Below are 10,642 nucleotides of genomic sequence, written 5' to 3'. Positions count from 1 at the left end.
CTCCTACCCCCAGTGCATGAGAGTTCCTGGGTCTCTACATCCCCTCCACCACTTGACATGATACAGCTTTCTAATTTTTGTGTGTCTACTAGGTGCTAAGTGACTGCTCATTGTTTTTTCCCCACTTTTTATTATGAAAAATTTCACATGTATAGAAAATCTGAAAGGAATTTTGCCACGAACACTCATATTCTGGTTGTTTTTTACTTCCATTCTTCAGAGTACTAATGATTTTGAACTCACTTTCTTATGCTTGACAGTTTTTTAGGTCTTCTGACATTTAAGTGCTCACATCCTTTGCTCACCCTATTTTTTGGGGGGTGTCGAGGAGGTGGTTGTAGTGTTCTTTTTTATAAATATAAATTTATTTATTTATTTGGCTGCGTTGGGTCTTCGTTGCTGCGCGTGGGCTTTCTCTACTTGCGGTGAGCGGGGGCTACTCTTTGTCACGGTGCGCGGGCTTCTCATTGCAGCGGCTTCTCCTCTTGCGGAGCACGGGCTCTAGGCGCGCAGGCTTCAGTTGTTGTGGCACGTGGGCTTAGTTGCTCTGCGGCATGTGGTATCTTCCCGGACCAAGGCTCGAACCCGTGTCCCCTGCTTTGGCAGGCGGACTCTTAACCACTATGCCACCAGGGAAGTCCCTTTTGCTTTTTCTTTAAAAAAATTTTTTTTATTTATTTGTCTGCGCCAGGTCTTAGTTGCAGCACGTGGAACCTTTAGTTGCAGCATGCAGATCTTTTAGTTGCGGCATGTGGGATCTTCGTTGTGGCATGTGGAATCTTTAGTTGCAGCATGCATGTGGGATCTAGTTCCCTGATCAGGGATCAAACCCGGGCCCTCTGCATTGGGAGCATGGAGTCTTAACCACTGGACCACCAGGAAAGTCCCTGTTGTGTTCATTTTTAAGGGTTCTTTGAATATTCTTATTATTAATCCTTTGTCAGTTTCAGACGTGGTACCTTTCATTTACCTGTCTATTAGTTTTGTTCATAGTTCCTTCATTAAACAGAATCCTTGGAAATTTATTTTGGAGATTTCCAAGCATACAGAAAGTAGAGAGACTAGTATAATGATCTCCCACTTAGTCATCACCCAGCTCCAACAATTATCAGTGCATGGTTATTCTTATTTCAATTATCCTCCTTAACCTTTTATTTTTTTTTGAGATGCAACACTTTCTTTTTCAAAATTTCAAACATACAGAAAAGTTGAAGTAATTGTTCAGTGAACACCCATATACCCATCAGCAGGACTCTACCATTAGCATTTTAATCTACTGGCTTTATCACTCACTTTTCTCTCTATCCATCCCACCACCTACCCATCACATTTTTTTAATGCATTTCAAAGTAAGTTCCACACTCTTCCACTAAACATTTCAGCAAGTGTATTAGTATGAGTTGAATTGTGTCCCCCCCAAAAAGATGTGTTGAAGTTCTAACTCCTCGCACTTTAGAATGTGACCTTATTTCCAAATAATAAGATGCAGATATAGGGACTTCCCTGGTGGTCCAGCGGTTAAGACTCCGTGCTTCCACTGCAGAGGGCATGGGTTCGATCCCCGATCCCTGGTCAGGGAGCTAGGATCCCACACGCCGTGAGGTGTGGCCAAAAAAAAAAAAAAAGATGCAGGTATAATTAGTTAAGAGGAAGTCATGCTAGAAGCGCTTAACTCAAAATGACTGGTGTCCTTATAAGACAGCCACGTGAAGACACAGAGACACACTAAGAGGCCATGTGAAGACAGAGGCAGAGATTGGAGTGATGCAGCCACAAGCCAAGGAACTCCTGGGACTACCAGAAACTTGAAAGAGGCAAGGAAGGATCCTCTCCTGGAAGTTTCAAGAGAGCATGGTCAGGCAGACACCTTGATTTCAGACTTCTGGCCTCCAGAATCATGAGAGAATAAATTTCTGTTGTTTTAAGCCACCCAGTTTGTGGTACTTTGTTATGGCAGCCCTAGGAAACTAATACACATACCGTTACCTAGAGTTCAAGATTTATTTAATTAATTAATTAATTAATTAATTAATTAATTTATTTATTTATTTTTGGCTGCATTGGGTCTTCGTTGCTGCATGTGGGCCCTCTCTAGTTGCAGCGAGCGGGGGCTACTCTTCCTTGTGGTGCGCGGGCTTCTTATTGCGGTGGCTTCTCTTGTTGTGGAGCACAGGCCCCAGGCACATGGGCCTCAGCAGTTGCGGTGCACGGGCTCAGCAGTTGTGGAGCACAGGCCCAGTCGCTCCACGGCTCGTGGGATCTTCCCAGACCAGGGATCGAACCCGTGTCCCCTGTATTGGCAGGAGGACTCTTAACCACTGCGCCACCAGGGAAGCCCTATTTACTTTTTTTAAGGTAAAATTTGTACACAAAGAAATGCAAAATCTTAAGTATGCTATTCGATGGGTTTTGACAAATGCTTATAACTGTGTAATCCCAATCTTTGTTAAGAAATAGAACACACACACACGAAAAGAAATAGGACATCACTATCATCCAAGAAAATTCCCTTACTTCACTTTAGCTGTAATACTTAAACAAACCCTAATTTTTAAGCCACAAAAAACAAACCAAACCTAGCTATAATTATCTATCTCAAATATTTCATGATCTATCTCAAACAAGTAATGACTTTACAAAAATCATAACCACAATGCCATTATCACATCCAAAAAAAACACAAAAAAACAAAAAACGAAGGACTTCCCTGGTGGTCCAGTGGTTAGGACTCCATGCTTCCAATGCTGGGACCGCGGGTTCGATCCCTGGTCGGGGAACTAAGATTTCACATGCCCCGCGGTGCGGCCAAAAATTTTTTTTAAATATAAGAATAAAAAAGATGAACGAGGTGCTGTGTGAATGAAGCTGTTTTATGCTCCGATTTGCCCCTTGTTGCTGTAGAGAACCTCCATGGAGCTTGTTCGGTCAACATGCCTGTGGGTTCTGGCAGGTCTGGCTGTGGGTCTGGGCTTTGGGGCCCTGGCCAAGGTTGCCAAGAAGAGCCTCCGCCCCGAGGATCCTTCAGGGAAGAAGGCCGTGCTGGATTCCAGCCCCTTCCTGTCGGAGGCCGACAGGGAGCGCATCGTGCGCACGCTCTGCAAGGTGAGCGGGGGCGGCGCTCAAGCTGGGCCAGATGCTGAGCTTCCAGGACGACGCCTTCATCAAACCCCATCTGGCCAAGATCTTCGAGCGGGTCAGGCAGAGCGTGGACTTCATCATGACACTGAAACAGGTGATGAAAACTCTCAACAACGACCTGGGCCGCAACTGCTGGGACAAGCCTCCATCGGGCAGGTGCATCTGGCCCGCGTGAAAGGCGTCCGCGAGGTGGCCATGAAAATCCAGTAGCCCGGGGCTTCCCTGGTGGCGCAGTGGTTAAGAATCCGCCTGCCAATGCAGGAGACACGGGTTCGAGCCCTGGTCCAGGAAGATCCCACATGCCGCGGAGCAACTAAGCCAGTGCGCCACAACTACTGAGCCTGCGCTCTAGAGCCTGCGAGCCACAACTACTGAAGCCTGCGCGCCTAGAGCCCGAGCTCCGCAACAAGAGAAGCCACCGCTATGAGAAGCCTGCGCACTGCAACAAAGAGTAGCCCCTGCTCACCGCAACTAGAGAAAGTCCACATGCAGTAACGAAGACCCAACACAGCCAAAAATAAGAAACAAATAAAATAAATAAATTTATTTAAAAAAAAAAAAAGGTCCAGTAGCCCCGTGTGGCCCAGAGCATCAATTGTGACGTCAACAAGCTCATGGCCGTGCTGAACATGAGCAACATGCTTCCGGAAGGCCTGTTCCGTGAGCACCTGCTCGACGTGCTGAGGCAGGAGCTGGCCCTCGAGTGCGACTGCCAGTAGGAGGCCGCCTGTGCGGGCAGGTTCAGGGAGCTGCTGAAGGACCACCCCTTCTTCTACACGCCTGAGACTGTGGAGGAGCTCTGAAGCCCCCACGCGCTGACCACGGAGCTGGTGTCTGGCTTCCCCCTTGGACCAGGCCGAGGGGCTGAGCCAGGAGATCTGGAACGAGATCTGCTACCATATCCTGGTCCTGTGCCTGCAGGAGCTGTTCCAGTTCTGCTTCATGCAGACAGACCCCAACTGGGCCAACTTCTTTTATGACGCTCAGCAGCACAGGGTGGCTATTCTGGACTTCGGGGCAACTCAGGAATACGATGGGTCCTTCACGGACCTCTACATCCAGATCATCAGGGCTGCTGCTGACAAGGACAGGGAGGCCGTGCTGAAGAAATTCATAGAGATGAAGTTCCTCACCGGCTATGAGGTCAAGGCCATGGAAGATACCCACTTGGACGCCATCCTCATCCTGGGGGAGGCCTTTGCCTCGGAGGAGCCCTTTGACTTTGGCGCCCAGAGCACCACCGCGAAGATCCACCACCCGATCCCCACCATGCTGAAGCACTGAGGAGACCTACTCCCTGCACAGGAAGCTGGGGGGCTCCTTCTTCATGTTCTCCAAGCTGAAGGCCCGGTTCCCCTGCAAGGCCATGTTCGAGGAGGCCTACAGCAACTACCGCAGGAGGCAAGCCGCGCAGCATAGCCATGGGCCGGCCGCTCGGCCGGACCCTCCGTCCCGTGCCGCTAAAACTAGTAGGAAGCAGGTGGTGCCCCTGCTCCATTTAAACTTCGTACGGTGCGAGAGGGGTGGCCACTCAGAGCCTGTCGCCAGCGCTTATGCACAGTTGTTTTTCTTTTTTTTTTAAAATTTATTTATTTTATGTATTTATTTTTGGCTGCATTGGGTCTTCTTTGCTGTGCACGGGCTTTCCGTAGTTGCAGCGAGCGGGGGCTACTCTTTGTTGCGGTGCGCGGGCTTCTCACTGCGGTGGCTTCTCTTGTTGCAGAGCACGGGCTCTAGGCACGCGGGCTTTAGTAGCTGCGGCACGTGGGCTCAGTAGTTGTGGCTCGCAGGCTCTAGAGCGCAGTCTCAGTCGTTGTGACGTACGGGCTTAGTTGCTCCGCGGCATGTGGGATCTTCCCGGACCAGGGCTTGAACCCGTGTCCCCTGCATTGGCAGGCGGATTCTTAACCCCTGCGCCACCAGGGAAGTCCCTTATGCACAATTTTTATTGCTAAGTGGGTATGGGGTGAGAAGCGCAAGAATGAAAATGCAACCCCACTGCCGTCTGTCAGAATCTGCTTATTGTTTATTCATCCTCTGAAGTGACTCTCGATAAAAAGACGATGCTATGTCCTTTTCCTTCTTGTAACAGGGGTTTTTGCTAATGTGAAGGTTAACCAGAAGATGAGAGTTCTCCCTTTGAATCCCTGCCACCAAAAGCAAACAAAACAAAAACAAACAAACAAAAAGACCAGAAAAGCCTTTTTGGATTTTACTGAGCATGTAATATAAGGTTTGTGTGTGTGTGTTTCTAGAAGGAGATTTGTGTTTTCCACCTTTTCCTGTCTGGCCTGGATCTGGAGCTTGAAGTGCTGATCTGAGCATTGCCAAAAAGTACTACTTCACCAGGAGAGACCCACCCACACTTGCTCTCTGGCTAGTCCTAGAGGTTTTTTTATTTTTTACTTTTTTATTTTTTTTTTTATGTTTGGCTGCATTGGGTCTTCGTTGCTGCTCACGGGCTTTCTCTAGTTGCGGTGAGCGGGGGCTACTCTTCGTTGTTGTGCATGGGGTTCTCATTGCGGTGGCTTCTCTTGTTGCAGAGCATGGGCTCTAGGCTCGCGGGCTTCAGTAGTTGTGGTGCGTGGGCTCAGTAGTTGTGGCTCGCGGGCTCAGTAGTTGTGGCTCGCGGGCTCTAGGGCCCAGGCTCCATAGTTGTGGCACACGCTTAATTGCTCCGCGGCATGTGGGATCTTCCCGGAGCAGGGCTCGAACCCGTGTCCCCTGCAGTGGCAGGCGGATTCTTAACCACTGCGCCACCAGGGAAGCCCTCCTAGAGGTTTTTTGACAACCAGAGGTTTCCAGAGAACTGCTGCCTCCTGTGGGGAAGGGCAGGAGACGCAGAAGGGGAGAGAAAGCCACATGCTCTGTCTCTGGGCTCCAAGACTGGTGTGTGTGGGGCCCTTCCTCCCACTCCAGGCCCCTGGGCCCTTGTGGAAGGAAATGATATGCACTTGTCACCTGGTTGCACCCAAGGGGTCATTTCAGGCTCTGTTAATCTTCATACAGTTCTTGTAATTGTCTGATTTACTTGTTTCAATTTTTAAAAAAATGCTAAAATAAAAAGAACAATATTTCCTTAATATCTTATAATACACACCCTATGTTCAAATATCCCAGTTATCTCAGAAATGTCTTTTTAAGTTAGTTTGTTCAAATCAGGATCTATACAAGATCCACATGTTGTGTTTTTAATCTACAGGGATTCTCAACCTGGGGTCCTGGGGCCTCCAACTGGTCCAGAGTTCTTGGCGTCTATCACCATTGGTGGGAAAAAACTGACATCTATGTTTTCACTAACCTCTAATGACATTTGATATTTTTGTCAATTATGAATTTTGGCAACAAATCACAATACTATTGCCAGAACCTATGACCTTGTCACCCAAATAAATCACAGATGTTTTATAGCACATTACAGTTGTTGCAGATCTCTTGAAACATTGGTTTTACTCATCACCGCTTAGAAATTATGGTAGTTACTGAATCTGCAGCCAGGTCTTATTCTTTAATGTATTAATAAAGAAGCACATATATTACTATATCACAATTATTATTTTTTTTTACTAACTGTATATTAATGCAATGAGTTTCCTCTGTAACCCTCTGGATTTTATGCTTTTATAAACTTGATTCTGAAAAGGGCCCCATGGGCTTTGCTAGATGCTCAGGCACATACAGGTCTCCGGCAGGCAAAAGCTTAAAACAACACTCGCTAGCAGCCCCTTTGTCTTTAAAGCCAATTATTTGTTGAAAAACCCAGGTCATGCAACCCCAATTTTGAAAAAAAGTTAATTAATTAATTTATTTTGGGCTGCGTTTGGGTCTTCATTGCTGCGCGTGGGCTTTCTCTAGTTGCGGCGAGCAGGGTCTACTCTTTGTTGTAGTGGGTGGGCTTCTCATTGTGGTGGCTTCTCTTGTCGCAGAGCACGGGCTCTAGGAGCACAGGCTTCAGTAGTTGTGGTGCATGGGTTCAGTAGTTGTGGCGCACGGGCTTAGTTGCTCTGGGGCATGTGGGATCTTCCCGGGCCAGGGATCGAACCCGTGTCCCCTGCACTGGCAGGCGGATTCTTAACCACTGCACCACCAGGGAAGTCACCCACACTTTCTTCTATTAACTTTATAGATTTACCTTTCACATGTGGGTCTTTGATGGAGCTGGAGCGGCAGATGTCGTTCCCAGAGCTGACCGCCCATTCAGTAGAACCCAAGCCCCCTTTTCCAGTTAGGGATGCCTCCTGAGAGGGGACAGGGTGGGTGCTGGGGTCACTATGGCCGTGGGGATCACGGTCTCTTTCGTTTTCCACCTGGCTCACCACTCACTCCTAACAGAGTCCTCACATCCAGGTAGATGCTCCTTCGACCTCCCCCAGCCTCCCCATGCCCCCACCGCCTCTCTGCCAGGGATCTGGTCCTCTGCCCAACCCCGGCCCCTCCAGCGACCTTGGCCCTCGTCATGCCCATGCCCGATAAACACAGCCCCTCCAATCTCAGTTTCATGCTTCTCGCTCTCTATCCGCCTTCTCCTCTCTCCCAGCTCCCTCGCTCCAATCCCCCAACCCTGCCAGGACCTACGGCCCCATCGATGCCCCTCCCCTTTCACTGTCCTTCAGCCCTGCAAGTCTGTGGTCACTCACCAAAGTGGCTCCCTTGGATCCCACCCCCCCCAACTCCCTCTCTTTATTATTCTCACTTGGGAAACCCCCCAATCTGGCTAAATCAAACTTGGCCTCTACTCTATGCCTCTGTCCTCTTCCAAGAGCTCAAAACTTTGAGTTCCTGACCGGCCCCTCAAGGGGTCTTCAGTGCATCCTCTCTCTTTTCCCCCATCTCTGCTCCCAGCTCATTTCACTGAAGCCATAGGAGAGAATGTCCTCAATCTCCCACCTCCTGGCGTCTGCTCCGCATGTCTCCTCCTCCTCCTGATACAGATCAAGCCTCACTAAGGCTGACCCCCACTTGGGGACTCGCTTGTTTCCTCTTGTCTCCATCACTGCTCCAGCAATGCTCCCCTCTCCCCTGCATCGTCACCTTCCTGCTCATCATTCCCACTGGCATACAGATGTATTGTAACTCCTTCCATCTTAAAACAAAACAGAAGACAAAACTCTTTGACCTTCTCCAGCCACAGCCCTGTTTCTTGGTTCCCCTTTACAGCAAAATTTCTCACCAGAGATGTCTCCAGTTCTCTTCTACACTCTTTCCAATCAAATGTTCACATTCTACTCCTCCTCCACCCCCTGCTCCATGGAAGTGCTCTTGTCAGGGTCCCCCTGGTCCTAATCTAAGTCACATTTCAGTTGTCGTCTTACTTGACCCGTCAGCCCTCATCGTTCCCTGTCTCCTTTGCTCCTGAGACACCGGCCATCCTCTCCTGGTCTTCTCTAGCCTCCCTGCTGGCTCCCTCTCAGTGCCCCCCCGGTTCCTCCTTACCTTCTGGATCTGGTACTGATGGTCACCTCTAGGTCTCCACCTTGGTCCTCTTCTCTCCCTGGAGAGCTCATCCAGTCTCACTTTATGCACCCAAATTTCTCTCTTTAACCCAACCTCCGGACTTACCCAGCAGCCCCCCTTGGATGCCTGACGTACATCTCAAACTCAAGGCTTCTGCTTCTGAAGCTGAGCTCCTGGGCTCTCCCAAACCTGCCCCTCTGGCTGCCGCCCCATCTCGGTGATGGCACCTCCATCCCTCCAGCTGCTCAGGCCACGGGCCTTCGAGTTCTCCTTGACATTCCACAGACTCTTTCCCTCGTGCTCCATAAATTATCCATCTGCAAATTCTGCCCACTCTGCTGTAGTAGGCAGAATAATGGCACCTCAAAGCTACCGGTTCTAATCCCGCATAGGGAAAAGAGTCTTTGCAGATGTGATGAAGTTAAGGATCTTGAGATGGGAAGAATATCTTGGATTATCCAGGTGGGCCCTAAATACCATCACTTATAAGTATCCTTATAGGACAAAAGCAGAGGGAGAGAAGCACACACACAGAGGAGGAGGTGATGTGAGGATGGAACCTTGAAGATTGGAGTGATGAGGCCACAAGCCAAGGAGCATCAACAGCCGCCAGAAGCTGGAAGAGGCAAAGAATGGATATTCCCTTACAGCCTCCAGAAGGAGTGCGGCCCTGCTGACACCTTGCTTTCAACTCAGTGATACTGATTTCTGACTTCTGGCCTCCAGAACTGTGAGAGCATAAATTTCTGGGGGCTTTTTGTTTTGTTCTGTTTTTAAATTTTTATTGAAGTATCATTGATTTAAAATGTTGTGTTAGTTTCTACTGTACAGCAAAGTGAATCAGTTATACATACATATGTATCTACTCCTTTTTAGATTCTTTTCCCATATAGGCCATTAAGAGTATTGAATAGAGTTCCCTGTGCTATACAGTAGGTCCTTACTAGTTATCTATTTTATACATAGTAGTGTGTATATGTCAATCCCAATCTCCCAATTTTTCCCTCCTCCCTTTCCCCCCTGCTAAACATAAGTTTGTTTTCTACATCTGTGACTCTATTTCTGTTTTGTAAATTTGTTCATTTGTACCATTTTTTTTTAATTCCACATATAAGTGATATCATATGATATTTGTTTTTCTCTCTCTGACTTCACTCAGTATGGCAATCTCTAGGTCCATCCACGTTGCTGCAAATGACATTATTTCGTTCTTTTTTATGGCTGAGTAATATTTCATTGTATATATGTACCACATCTTCTTTATCCATGCCTCTGTCGAATTTCTGTTGCTTTAAGCTGACAAGTTCATGGTCATTTGTTACAGCAGCTGCATTCTGTTGCCTCTCATCACCTTCTTGCCCCAACCCTGGCCCCATCCTCCCACCCCAGCCATCTCAGCCCCCTCCCAGGTCTCCCGCCTCCTACCTTGTCCCCACAGTCTGGTCCACACTTGCAGCCATGAGGATCTTTCTAAAACAGAAGGAGATGGGGACTTCCCTGGTGGTTCAGTGGTTAAGAATCTGCCTTCCAATGCAGGGGACGCAGGTTCGATCCCTGGTCCCACATGCCACGGGACAACTAAGCCCACGTGCCACAACTAGAGAGAAGCCTGCGCGCCACATGCCGCAATGAAGATCCCGTGTGTTGCAACTAAGACCCAACACAGCCAAATAAATAAATAAATAAATATTAAAAAAAAAAACTGAAGGAGATCATGCTGAAAACAATCCACTGTCTCCCCCCTACCCGCAGAATCAAACCCAAACTCCTTACCCTAGGTTTTATGGTCCTACCTGACATGGTCTCACCTTATCACCGGTCTCAGGATTGTTGCGAGGGTCACGTGAGTGTACACGTTAGCGCAGTGCCCAGCAGAGGTAAGAGTGCCCATCAGGGCAGCACAGAGGGTGCTTTGGGTCAGCAAACCTGAGACCAAGTCCAGACTTCATGATTTCTTTGTGATCTCCAGGCAGGGACCACACCTCTCTGGGCTGTTGAGATTATGTATGTAAAACCCTCCGCCTGGGCGTAGCACACAGTAGGTGTTCTA

General features: G+C 48.5%; 1 pseudogene; it reads left to right on the top strand.

The window, feature by feature from the left end:
* Positions 1 to 2,910: 2,910 nt before the first annotated feature.
* LOC133077679 (atypical kinase COQ8A, mitochondrial-like) lies at positions 2,911 to 8,813 on the top strand (annotated as a pseudogene).
* Positions 8,814 to 10,642: the final 1,829 nt, after the last annotated feature.

Source organism: Eubalaena glacialis, chromosome 18 (assembly GCF_028564815.1).
Source record: "Eubalaena glacialis isolate mEubGla1 chromosome 18, mEubGla1.1.hap2.+ XY, whole genome shotgun sequence".
NCBI classification, from domain to species: Eukaryota; Metazoa; Chordata; class Mammalia; order Artiodactyla; family Balaenidae; genus Eubalaena; species Eubalaena glacialis.
This window is presented reverse-complemented; position numbering and strand designations above follow the sequence as displayed.